Here is a 13,705-nt window from a genome sequence, read left to right as displayed (position 1 = left end):
CTCTGCCCTTTGCTCAAGCCCCACCCCTTCCCAAGCCTCAGGCCTCCCAAAGTCCCACCCCTGCCCAAGCCCCGCCCCACCTAAGGTCCCACCCCTGCTCAAGCCCCGCCCTGGCCCAGGCCCTGTCCTCTATTCAAACCCTCTCCTGCCAGCCCTTGTCCCTTAGCTGACGCCCTGCGCCCCTCCCCAAGCCCCACCCTCGCCGCCCAGCGCTCACTTCTGGAAGCAGCGTGCGGCTGCAGCACCCCCTGTGACACACCAGGACCGCCCCGCAAATTAAAGTTTTCCACCAACAGAGCTGCCCGGCCTCCGGTGAGAGCCGCATTCCCGGCCTCCACTGACGAGGACGTTGCTGGCGCTGGAGAGCTCTCGGGAGTGGAACTGGAGATCCGCCGGGGAACCACAGCTGCTGGGGGCGGGATCGGACACCGAGCGGGGGGTTCGGGGTCAGGATCAGGAGGGCGAAGCACGGACAGGTTCTCTGCATCTGCTTTTGGGGCGGGGGTGGGGGAGGGTCAAGAACAGGTCAGTTCTAAGCCCCAGACCCCACGCGTCCCCTCTTCTCCCGCACCTTCTCCTACGCCGTCCTGAGACGCACAGTCTCAAAAGTCGGCGGTTTCACGTCATCGCGCACGCACGCACGCACGCACGCACTCTTTCCCTGCCCCAGCGGATCACTCAGTCCCTGCAACGTCTCCCACGTGCGGGGGATCTCCCACGTGCGGGGGATCTCCCACGTGCGGGGGATCTCCCACGTGCGGGGGACAGAGTCCACCAAGTTTGGATTCTGTGCACTGGGCACACTCCCCGAGTGACAGCCGGGCACCAGAAAGCACTCAGTGAGGACATCACAGCCTCTTAGCCAGGCCTCGTGTCCGGTGACACGCCCAGGGCAGACACGGCCACACGGCCGCTGCGGCCCTTGTGGAGACCCTCCCAGCCCGCTCTGCTAGTAGCAGCAACAACTTCAGCTACACCCTTGAACTCGCCCGCGGGTCAGGCATTCTGGGGAGGACATGCATATTAATATTAACGCATTATCTGCCGTACTTTCGGATTCCAGGTGGAGAGTATGCGTCCTATTTACCCACACTCAGATTACCACTTAAGATCCGTAGCGACATTATCTCTATTATGAAAATGGGGAAACTGAGGGAGAGAGAAGTTAGAGAATTTGCCCAGAGTCCCACAGCTGAGAAGTGGCAGGGTGGGGCTTCGAACCCGGGCAGCGCAGGGCCACAGCCTGCGTTCTTTTTTTTTTGAGACAGAGTCTCACTCTGTTGCCCGGGCTAGAGTGCTGTGGCATCAGTCTAGCTCACAGCAACCTCAAACTCCTGGGCTCAAGCGATCCTTCTGCCTCAGCCTCCCGAGTAGCTGGGACTACAGGCATGTGCCACCATGCCCGGCTAATTTTTTCTGTTTTTAATTGTCTGGATAATTTCATTGTATTATTATTATTTTTAGTAGAGTCAGGGTCTCACTCTTGCTCAGGCTGGTCTCGAACCCCTGACCTCGAGCCATCCTCCCTCCTCGGCCTCCCAGAATGTTGGGATTACAGGCGTGAGCCACGGCGCCTGGCCTGTGTTCTTAGCCACTGTACCACACAGGCTCCCAGGGCTCCTATAGGCAGGTCACAGGTCCATAGGTTGAGGTGACAGATACAGGGGCACGACCTCCCTCCCCCACGATGTCACACTCAGCTACATGCACTTTTGCAAAGCTGCATGGCGGCCACACGGCATGGTCACGCAGTGACGCAGACAGCACATGACACTGGGTTAAACAGGTATAACCGCATAGATGGAGTCAGGTGTGTAAATTACAGTGGCCGTGACACAGCAACAGCCTCACACAGACGGGAAAGCCCACTCGCCGCAGTGCAGCAAACCACACAAATCAACCACCCGGCACCCCCTGTGCGTGTCACGTGGGCATGCAGACCTACAAGCACACCTGTGTGGAAGACCATGACACTTTGGGACGTGCGTGCTTCTTCCACACCCCCCCCCCCCACACACACACACTGCTATGGGCCGCATTGTGTCACCTCTCCCCAGATTTATGTGTTAAAGCCCCGCCCCCCAATGTGGTGGTATTTGGAGGCGAGACCTGTGGGAGGCAATGGGGGTTAGGTGAGGTTGTGGGGAGGGGGAGTCCTCATGATGGGATTAGTCCGCTCTTGAGAAGAGGAAAAGAGACAGAAGCAAACCCTGCCGGACCTCAGTCTTGGGCTTTCCAGCCTCCAGAACTGTGAGAAGTAAGGTCCGTTGTGGAAGCCACCAGTCTCTTGTATCTTGTATGGCAGCCTGAGCAGACTAAGATGCCCCCCCGAGCCCCACACACACCCCTCCGTGAGGACGACGTACGTGTCCAGGAGCCAGGCCCAGAGGGTTTGTGCTGTGGTCACCATGTCAGCGCCTGGCGGGGAGGGGATGCGGGTGATTCCGGGATCCTTGAGCCGTCACCTTTTCCCACCTCCCCAGGGAATCTCTGGGCCGAAGCAGCCACAAAGGCCCCGCTCCATGCTGGGCTCTGAGACCCTGCTCTGAAACCGAAACCCCGGGCCCAGTTTCTCAGTCTGGGCGCTGCTGACGTTTCTGATGGATAATTCCTCGTTGCGGACACCGCCCTGTGCGCCGTAGGATGCTTCGAGCTTCCCCGGCCTCTGCCCGCCAGGTGCCAGTAGCACCCTTCCCACCGGGCTGTGACGACCACAAAGGCGCCAGACATCGTTCAGTGTTCCCCGGGAGAAGAAGTCAGTGTTAGCAACACCTCGGGTGAGAGAGAGGCAGGGAGATAGAAAGATGGAAACTTCGAGAGCAGGAGACAGTGAACGGCAGAGACAGATGAACTCACATAGTGACAGAGACACAGGGAGACTGATACGGGGACACCAAGGCAGAGGCAGACAGAGCCAGAGAGCCAGAACGGGGTGATAGAGACACAGGCACATGGAGTTCTCAGGGTAGTTGAGTCTGAAAGGTACTGAGACAGAAATAAAGGCGTCCACAGCAAACACCCGGGGTACAGTCCGTGTGCCCGGGCATTGTCCTAAGCACCTGACATGCAGTGACTCACTTTGATAGCAACTTCATCTGGTAAGTCCTGTTATTATCCGCATTTTACAGAGGACAACAGAGACACAGAGAGGTTAAGTAACTTGCCCAAGGTCACACAGCAGGCAAGTGGAGGAGTTGATATTGGAACCCAGGCAATCTGGCACCAGTGTCTGTGATCTTAAAACCTCACTATACATTGAGTCAAAGGGACAGTCTGAGACAGGGAAGGAGAGAGACACATTCAGTGAGAAAGAGACAAGAAAGGGGCTGGGACCCAAAGAGAGAGGTGGGAGAGGAACAGTTCAGCGGCTTGGGGGTGGACGAATGCAGGGCTGCTCACCTGGGTGGCTCTGGGCTCTTGGGGCCTGTGCTGAGCTGGGCTCCTGCGTGCTGCCACCTCCTCGGGGACCCCCATGGGGCTACGGCCATTCCTAGCCTGGGCCGGCCTGCCCCTGGGGCTGACAAACACGTTCCCTAGTCAGCAATCTCTCAGGCACGCTCCGTTGGGCTGCCCTCATTGTAACACAATGAGGTACCTGGAGTTGGGGCCTGAACAGGGACCCACAGGGAGATCCCCAAATCATTCCTGGGGCCCACTGTCCTGCGCTGTCAGCTCCCTCTGCCTCTCTGGGGGACTCCTGTCTTTTGTGCTCTGTCTCCTGGTATCTAATTCTTTTTGCTACCTCTTTCTTCTCAGGCTCTTCTCTTGCTGACTTTCTGGTTTTGTCTCTTTGCCTTTGAAACTCTGTCCGTGTCTTGTAACGACCCACAAGGCCCCGCACGACCCTGCTCCCATCACCTCCCTCATTCGATTCTGGCTACACTGGCTCCCTGGTTCACTGTCCTTTGAATTTGCCAGGCGTGTTCTCACCTGCCTCAGGGCCTTTGCACTGGCTGTTCCCTCTGCCTGCTACGCTTTTCCTCCAGATTCCCAGATGCACGCCTGTCTCTTTCCTTCACTTTCTTCAAATCTTTGCTCCAGTGTCCCATTCTTGGTGAAGGCTCCCTTGACCACCTTATTTTTTTGTTTTTTAAAAAAATTGGAGTGGAATTCACATACAGTAGAATTCACCCTTTTGAGTGCACAGTGCTGCAAATTTTGACAGATGTATATAGTCTTCTAACCGCCGCCACAGTCAAGATACAGAACTTTCCATCATGCCTCAAACTTCTCCTGTGTCTGCTTTAAAGTCACTCGCTCACATCTCTGCAGTCCCTGGCAACCACCGACCTGTCTTCTGCCCCTGGGGTTTGTCTTTTTGAGAATGACACGCACGCGGCACGTCGCCGTCTGAGCCCGACCTCTCACGCGTGGCACAGTGCGCTTGAGATTCACATGTTGCGTGTGTCAGTGGCTTGTTCCGCCTTTACCGTTGTGTGGAAGTGCCACCGTTTACTTACCCGCTCACCGGTTCATGGGACATGTGTCTCCTTTTTGACACTGCAAACTCCCCTCTCCCCGATTGTCCTTATTATTTAATTTATTATATATGATTTATACTAATATACAATATATTAACATACCTATTGCGTGTCTAATTTATTACATAATTTATTACGTTGTTGGACTTATTTTCTATTGTCGTCTCTCTCAACTACAACAGGAACAACAGTCTTCGCCAGTTTGGTTCACTGGTTAATCCAGAGGAAATACTAAACGGTACTTAACACATAATAGGTACTGGAGAAACGTGTTGAATGATTGAAAATGAATGAATGAATGGTGTCTGACTCTTTCCATCACCGTGTCCCTCAGTCTGGGCTTCTCTCTGAGCATAGTGTCTGTCTGGCTCTGTTTCTGTCTGTCTTTGAGACAGACAACTCTCTCCCCCCTCTCCTTTTCTGTTACTCTCTGTCTCTCTCTGTCCATCATTCTTTCCTGTCCCTTTTAGTAGATCTCTCATTGTGTCTCTGCTTGTCTCTGGAGTGTGGTTGGGGTCCTGCCTGGAGTGAGGGTCTGGAGTTTGGGATCTAGAGCAGAGGCGCGGAGTCTGGAGCCTGGGCGTGGAGTCTGGAGTCAGACTTCGGGGTCTCCAGCTTGTGCTGTGGAACCCAGAGCCTAGAATCCAAACCCCGGGTCTTGGCATTTGGGGTCAGGCATCATCTGGAATCCAGACCAGAGCTCAGCAAACTTTTTCTGTAAAGGCCCAGAGAGCGGTAATGTTAGGCTTTGTGGGCCAGACAGTCTCTGCTGCAATTACTCATTTGTGCTGTCCCAGCACAAAAGCAGTCACGGACAACATGCAAATGAAGGGACATGACTGCAAAGGTTATTTACAAAACCAGGCGGCAGCTGGGTCTGGCCTGCAGGTGTGGCGCGTTTAACCCTGACCAACCTGGAACCTGGAATGTGGGGTCTAGGAAGGGAAGTCTGGGTTCTAGAGTCCAGAGACTGGTCCGAAGCCTGGAGCTTGGGGCCGCCAGTCTGACCTCAGAGAATACGGATCGCAAAGTCGAGAGCCTGAATTTGGTGACTGAGGTCTTGAATTTGGAGACAAGATCATTGGTAGGTGGGTCACCAGGGACTGACATAGCCACCATGGGACATTGTCTGGATAATCAGGAAAAGCCGTTTGTCCGTACAACAGAGAAAGAGAGAGACCTTGCCTTCCCACCACCCGGGCCTCCCGCCTGCTCCCTGGGGGGGGACGTGTTTATGCCCAACCAGCTGAGGTCCGGCATTGTCTCTAGGGGGTGATTCGGAGAATCCGTCCTTTCTTCAGAGCAAGGCATGCCGCAGGGGCCCAGGTGTCACCGTTCTGTCATTGTAAGTGTCCTCTCCCGGCAGAGGAGGCTGCTTGTAGAACCATCTGAGGCAAAGTTAGTGACCAAGTTTGTGTCTATCCAAGTCAACTTAATATGACTAAAACGACCCGTTTATTCCTCTGCGAAGGTCGTAGGACCTGTCCATCCTTCCCCCGAGATCCTATGAAATGTTAATGCTTTATATTTTTTTCTGATCATTATAGTTAAAATACACTGAAAAATTAAGAAGCGAGTGTACTCAAACTCATCATACTAAGTTTAAATATTTTATTTATACCCCGAAAGAATGTATTATAATTTTACTTACTTGGCTTTAATGGAAGCAAATCATCACTAATAGTTTTGATTAAAACTATGAACTTACAATGTGTGATTTAGGAAAAAAAAACTTTCTTTCTCCTCCTAAACTCTCAGCACTCCAGACTTCGTGACCAGATGCGCGGGGCTTTCTTGCGTCAGCCAAGTCTCCAACATCGGCTGGGCGTCCTGCAATTCGGTTCAATTCTGACGCTAGGTGGGGTCAGCGCAGGCCCCGCAGTTAAGGGCCCAGTCCCACAAGGCCACCCCCACTTCGGACGCCAATCACAGTGCCAGGTTGTCACTTGTACTGCCAGCCATCGGCTATAAATCGGCGTTTCCACGACCTCCTGCTCTGGTTCAATCATTTGCGAGGGGGACTTGCAGAGCTCAGGGGACACTTGCTTAGGTTTCCTGGTTTGTTATTTAATAAAATATAGGATCAAAGGTGGGACAGCCAGATGAAGGGAGGCACAGGGCAAAGTCTGGGGGGTCCTGAGTATAGGAGCTTCTGTCCCCTGGAGTTGGGGTGCACCACCCTCCCCTACAAGGTAAATGCCTTCACCAACCTGGAAGCCGTCCTGCACTTTGCAAACACCTAAAAATGTCATGATTTTGTAATAATAAATGCTTACGCCCATGCTCATGGGTCTACAGGTGGGCTGGGTGTCTGCTGGGCTTTGCTGAGCTTGGCTCCGGGTTGCAGTGGTTAAGTCCGGGTCTGCCCCACGTGCCCTCGTTCTGAGACCCAGGCTGTGCGCGCAGTGGCTCCTTGGAGAACGCTGCTGCTAGGAGCACAAGAGAAGGGAGCAGAAACAAAGGCGCTTCAGGACACACTGTCCCTTCTGCCAACATAACATTCACTGGCCGAAGCAAGTCACAGGCCAAGCTCGACTTCAGTGGGGGAAACGGGCTACAGCCGCTCCAGCAAAAGGTCCTGCAATGTCACATGGCAAAGGGTGAGATGAGTCACTCTAATGCCAGGGATGAGTTAAAAAGCAGGAGTAACAATTACCTCATGCTCTGGCAACCTCACTTCTGGGCATACAGTTGACCCTTCAACAACACGGGTTTGTGTTGTTCTGTGTGGCTCTATGTATATGTGGACTTTTTTTTTTTTTTTGCCTCTGTCACCCCTGAGACAGCAAGACCACCCCTTCCTCCTCCTCCTCCTCAGCCTGATCACCCTGAAGACGACGAGGGTGAAGACCTTTAGGATGATAGATTCACTTCCATGGAATGAATAGAAAATGTATTTTCTCTTCCTTACGATTTTCTTAATAACACTTTGTCCTCTAGCTTGCTTCATTGTACAAATACAGTATATAATACATGTAACATGCAAAATATGCATCAATCAACCATTTATATTATTGGTGAGGCTTCTGGTCATTAGGCTAATAGTAGTAGTTAAGTTTTGGGGAAGTCAAAAGTCACACATGGATTTTCTACCTAGGGGTGGGTCAGCGCCCCAACCCCCTGTGTTGTCTAGGGGTCAACTGTGTACCCAAAAGAACTGACCACAAGGACATGAACAGATATTTACGTGCCCATGTTTATGGCAGCATTGTTCACCATAGCCAAAAGGTGAAAACTCAGTGTCCACTGATGGATGAATGGATAAACAAATTGTGGTATATACCTGCAAGGGAATATTATTCGGCCTTAAAAATGTGCACATAGGCCGGGCGCGGTGGCTCACGCCTGTAATCCTAGCTCTCTGGGAGGCTGAGGCGGGCTGATTGTTTGAGCTCAGGAGTTCGAGACCAGCCTGAGCAAGAGCGAGACCCCGTCTCTACTAAAAATAGAAAGAAATTAATTGGACAACTAAAAATGTAGAAAAAATTAGCCTTGCATTGTGGAGCATGCCTGTAGTCCCAGCTACTCAGGAGGCTGAGGCAGGAGGATCGCTTGAGCCCAGGAGTTTGAGGTTGCTGTGAGCTAGGATGATGCCACGGCACTCATTCTAGCCTGGGCAACACAGTAAGACTCTGTCTCCAAAAAAAAAAAAAAAATGTGCACATATAGTAGTAACATTCATCAGGTGTTGGGCAGGTGTGAGGGGATGGATATATTCACATCTAATGGGTGCAGTGTGCACCATCTGGGGGATGAACACACTTGAAGCTCTGACTCGGGCGGGGCTAAGGCAATATATGTAACCTAAACATTTGTACCCCCATAATTTGCTGAAATAAAAAAAAATTTAAAAAAAAGGAAAAAGAAAGGAAAGAAATATGACACGTGCTACAACAGGGATGAACGTTGAAAACATGCTAAGTGAAGTAAGCCAACCGCAAAAGGACAAATATTGTCTCATTCTACCAGAAGAGGTACTTAGAGTAGTCAAATTCGTAGAGCCAGAAAGTGGAATGGTGGATGCAGGGCCGAGGGGAGGGGCAACGGGGAGTTAGCGTTTCGTGGGTGGAGAGTTTCAGTTTTGCAAGACGAAAAAGTTCCGAAGATGGATGGTGGTGTTGGTGGTCCATAATGGCAATGTGCTTAATGCCACTGAACTGTACGCTTGAAATGGCTACAGTGCTGAATTTTACATCATGCATATTTCAACAAAATAAAAACTAAATTAAAAAAAAAGCAGGCGCAATGAGCCGTTGACCACTGTTCACAGAGAGATAAAAGCAATGCAATGCGCCAGGGGCACACCGAGGGCCCGAGGGGGTGGCCGCCGCGTCACATGTCGCTGTGAGATATCATGCAAACAGCGGTGGCTGCTTCCTGATTCCAGTCTCGGCAGGTTTTACCCGTTCAGACTATTCTCGGCCATGGATTCCAGACCGCGGTGGAATATATCTTATCAGCTCTCCGTTCCCTGACAGCTCAGAACATCACATCGATAAGGAAGTTTGACAGAAAAACAGCAAGGGCCATCTGAACACAAGTTCCATGTCCCGTAACGTCTCCAACTAGTTCAGGAATGTTTGGGGTCTTTCTGGGTGGGGGTGAGGCAGGTGGGGGGGGTGGCAGGAATGGGAGAGCTCGTCCCAGACCCGATCCCAACCTTGCTTAGCTCATCCCAGTAACTTTCTTTCATCCGGTCCAGGTGTGGGTGTCAGTCCCTGGGCTAGCCTAAACCTTAGCTCCAGGGACCACCTAAACTTTGGGTAGCTAGTGTCAGCATGGAACTCAATTGTAGCTTTGGGTTTTGCCATCAGCCCACCTGCCTGGGGACTCCTCCCATCTCCTCCAGCTCACTTGTCCCTGTGACACTCCCGGTCCTCCGGCCTCCTGCCATAGGCACACGCATTCTTGGGACACCCCCCATCCCTTGCTCCTAAAAGTCTGGCTTCTATTTATGTTAATTAATTATTTCATTCATTCATTGAATTTTTGGTCTCTCCTGGGGTTTTCCTTTTGTGGCAAATCTGCTTTTACAAAGGTGGATTTCTCGTTGTAGCTTTGGTGGCTGATGGATTCCTCTGCTGTCCATCCCCCTGCCCAAGGCCCATGGTCCCCAACCATATCCCTACCTGTGGCCTGGAGAGCAGACAAGCCAGGGGGCCTCGGTGGAGTCCAGACTAGTGGCCTCCCGGCTACCGGGCTCCTGGGGACTCCAAAACAGCCATTTCGTTGGCCTTTCTGGAGGACCCGAGGCTCTGGGACACAGTGACCACACTGCCCACTCTGGGTCGACGGACGCCCGGTTGCTCATTGGCCTTCCTGGTGACCTTCCATCAACCCTAGAAGGCTCAGTGAAACCCTATAGTTTCCAAACCCAGTGCCAGGATGAGTGGAGTGGGCCTTTTCTGTGGTCGCCAAATGCCAAGGACACAGACGGACACCACCCTGCCACGTGCTACAGATGTGGCATAGGATTCAGAGGGGGGACAGAAAAGAGAAGCAGCAGAGCAGCCAGCTTGGGCCGGGCCAGATGTCTGTGTGCCTTGAGGTCCACAGTCCAGTAAAGGGGACATTGGGGCTGTCCCGTAGAGGGTTGAATGGTGGCCCTCCAAAATTCATGTCCCGAGAACTTCAGAGTGAGACCTTATTTGAAAATAGGGTCTTTCAGCTGTAACTAAGGTAAGGGTCGAGATGAGGATAGTGGATAAGGGTGGACCCTGAGTCCAGTGAGAGTGTCCTCGTAAGAAACAGGAAAAGGCACCCAGAGACAGAGAAGGGGGACACGTGAAGATGGACACAGAACTTGGAGTGACGCCGCCACAAGCCCAGGAATGCCTGGAGCCGCCGGAAGCTGGAAGAGGCGGGAAGGATTCCTTCCCAGAGGCTTCCAGAAGGGAGGGGAGCATGGTTCTCTGATTTCCGACTTTTAGCCTCCAGAACTGTGAAAGGATACATTTCTGTTTGGAGCCACAGGGTTTGTGGCAGATTGCCACGGCAGCCGTGGGCACTAACACACACCTAGTGCTCCACGTGTGTGCAGAGTCGGGGCGGAGGGAACAACTACCAGGCTCTGTATTAATGGAATTCCCAGGTGTCACATAATAAAAAATATGTATTTAGTCTCTGCCCCCAGTTCCTGGCACAGCCCTTGGAATTTCCTGGCTGATAGGAGTGTCTTTTGTTCTAATGAGGCGACTCTTGAAGGGCTCCTGAATGGGGCTTGTCGCCAGCAAGACCAAGTCAGGGTTGGAAGCTGGGAGCCCCCGTCCTCTGGGGAGGGGAGAGAGGCTAGAGGTTGAGTTAGCGATTGGTCATGCCCGTGTGATGGAGCCTCCGTAAAAGTCCCTAAAATACGGGGTTCAGAGCTTCCAGGTGGGTGGCTGCATCCGCCTGTGGGACATGGGGGTGCTGCACCCCACGCCGTGGGGACAGATGCCCCGAGCACAGCGCCCTTCTGGACCTCGCTCTACCTTCCTCCTCATCTGGCTGTTGGCCGGTGTCCTTTATCGTATCTCTTACTATGTAATAAGCAGGAAACATCAGTGTTTCCTGAGTTCTGTGAATCATTCTAGCAAATGATCAACCCTGAGGAGGGAGTCATGGGACCTCCCGATTTAGAGCCAGAGCACAGGTGACACCTGGACTTGTGATTGGCGCCTGACGTGGGGGCAGTCTTGTGGGACCCAGCCCTTACCTGTGGGATGTGCACTAACTTTGGATGGCTAGTGTCAGCACGGGACTCAATTGTAGGACACGCAGTGGTGGCTGCGGCGAACTGGAGACCTGCCCAGTGTGGAAGCCCGTGCTTTGGTCCCAGAAGTTGTGCACTGAATGTGAGTGTAGAGAAAAACCGTTCATCACATCATTTTCCCCCTTGTCCGTGTCGTAAATGGCACTAATTGATAGTCTGATGTTAAAAAACCCTGTATGCCTCGTGTAAACTCAATTCCGTTAAAATGCACCGCTGTTTCATGTGTTGCTGGACACAGCTTTTGTTCAGGGTTCTCACATTTACGCTCAGGACTCATATGGTTTCTGAGTTTTCTTTGCCAGCTGTCCTTGTTGGGTTTTGGTATCCAGGTTATTATATCCTTATGAATAGAGTTGGGGAACGTTCCTTGTCTTTTAATTTTTGGAACATTTGTGACATTTTATGATTATTTCTTTCTTGAATATCTGCGCATTCTGGCAAAGCAATCTGAGCCTCCAGTTTTCTTTGAGAGAAGATTTTTGCATGACTGCTTAAATGTATTTATCGGTGGAACACGACTATTCACATTTTCTCCTTCTTCCTGAGTCAGTTTTGGTAAATTATATTTTTCAAAGAAATTGTCCATTTCTTTTAAATTTTAAATGTGCTGGCATAAAGTTGTCTATATGTCAGTACCTTTTTCATGCCAACAGGAGCTGAAGTATAGCTCCTTTTTCATTTTTAATCCTGGCTATTTGTGTCTTCCTTTATTTTGTCTTTGTCGTTCTTACTAGGGGCTTGTCAATTTTCTTAACCTATTAGAAAACAAACTCAGCAATCTTCTCTAGCGCATACCTGTTTTCTCTGCCATTCAGTTTTGCTTTTATCTTTGATATTTCTTTCCTTCTTTTTTGGAGTTTATTTTGTTGTTAATTCTCCTTACTTCTGGAGATGATCGAATCATTAATTAATTCTCAGCTCTTGTTTTTTTTTTTGATGTATGTACTTACGATCACATATTTCTCTCCAAGCCCTGTAGCAGGCATAGACACTACACGTATTGTATGTCTTGCATTTGCCTTAGCATTCAATTCAAAATATTTCTAATGTTCATTGTATTTCTTTTTTGAGCCACGGATTCTTTAGAAGTGTTCTTTTAAAATCAAAACACCTGGGGATTTTTCTGGTTATCATTTTCTCATGATTTCTGTCTTAATCACATTGTGGTCAGACAATACACCTGATATATCGTAACCTGGAAATCTGTTGAGATTTGCTTCATACCTCTGTATCTGATTCATTTATGTAAATGCGGTGTGTGGTTTCTTTTAATTGAGGTAAAGGTTTTACTGAGGTACACACAATGCGGTCTACAGTTTTCAGGTTTCAGTTCAATGTGTTTTGGCAAATGCACACAGCCATGTCGTTCTTCCTCTTATAAAGTTATAGAAAATTCTAATCACCCCAGAAAATTCTCTCATGGCCATTCACAATCTGTTCCCATACCCAATCCTAGCAATCAGGCGACAGTGATTAGTTTTGCTTGTTCTGGAATTTCCTATAAATGGGATCATACAGTATACAATATTTTGTGTCTGACTTCTTTTGCTCAGCATAATGATTTGAGATGCATTTACGTTGTTGCCTACATCAACAGTTCCGTTCTTTTTATTGCTAAGTAGCATTTTCTTGTATGGTTATGTCAGAGTTTGTTTAGCCATTCACCCGCTGATGGACACTTCGTTTCCAATTTGGCTATAATAAATACAGCTACTATAAATATTGTAGGCAAGTCTTTTTTTTTTTTTTTTTGAGACGGGGTCTCCCTCTGTCTCCCAGGCTAGAGTGCCGTGGCGTCATCATAGCTCACTGCAGCCTCAAACTCCTGGGCTCAAGTGATCCTCCTGCCTCAGCCTCCTAAGTAGCTGGGACTACAGGTGTGCACCACCACACCTGGTTGGCTTTTTTTTTTTTAGAGACGGGGTCACACTATATTGCTCAGGTGGGTCTCAAACTCCTGGCCTCAAACAATTCTCCCACCTCAGCCTCCCAAAGTGCTAGGATTACAGGCATGAGCCACCATGCCTGGGCTTGTTATTTTTTTTCTTTTTTTCTACAGCTCTTACATAAATACCTAGGAGTGGAGCGCTGACCATGGGGCGGATGTATGTTTACCTTTCTAAGAATCTGCCACACTGTTTTCCAAAGTGGTTGCACCATTTTACACTGCTCCCCAGCAATGCATGAGAGTTTCAGCTGCTCTGCATGTAGCCAAGACTCAGTGCTCTCATTCTTTGCAATTTTAGCCATTCTGGTAGTTGTGTGTGTTTTGAAAGGATTCTATATCCTGCAGATACTGGGGGCGCTGTGTTATAGATGGCCATTAAGTATAGTGTGTTAATCATATTGTGCAAATCATTCATATCCTTATTCTTTTTGGTTCTATTACTTTCTAATGGTCACCTTAAAATCCCTTTCTCTGCGTTGGAATTTGTGGATTTTACTTTCATTATTTCATACCTTACTTTACATA

Source organism: Propithecus coquereli, unplaced genomic scaffold, assembly GCF_000956105.1.
Source record: "Propithecus coquereli isolate 6110/MARCELLA unplaced genomic scaffold, Pcoq_1.0 Scaffold193, whole genome shotgun sequence".
Lineage (NCBI taxonomy): Eukaryota > Metazoa > Chordata > Mammalia > Primates > Indriidae > Propithecus > Propithecus coquereli.
Note: the sequence above shows the minus strand (reverse complement) of the source record.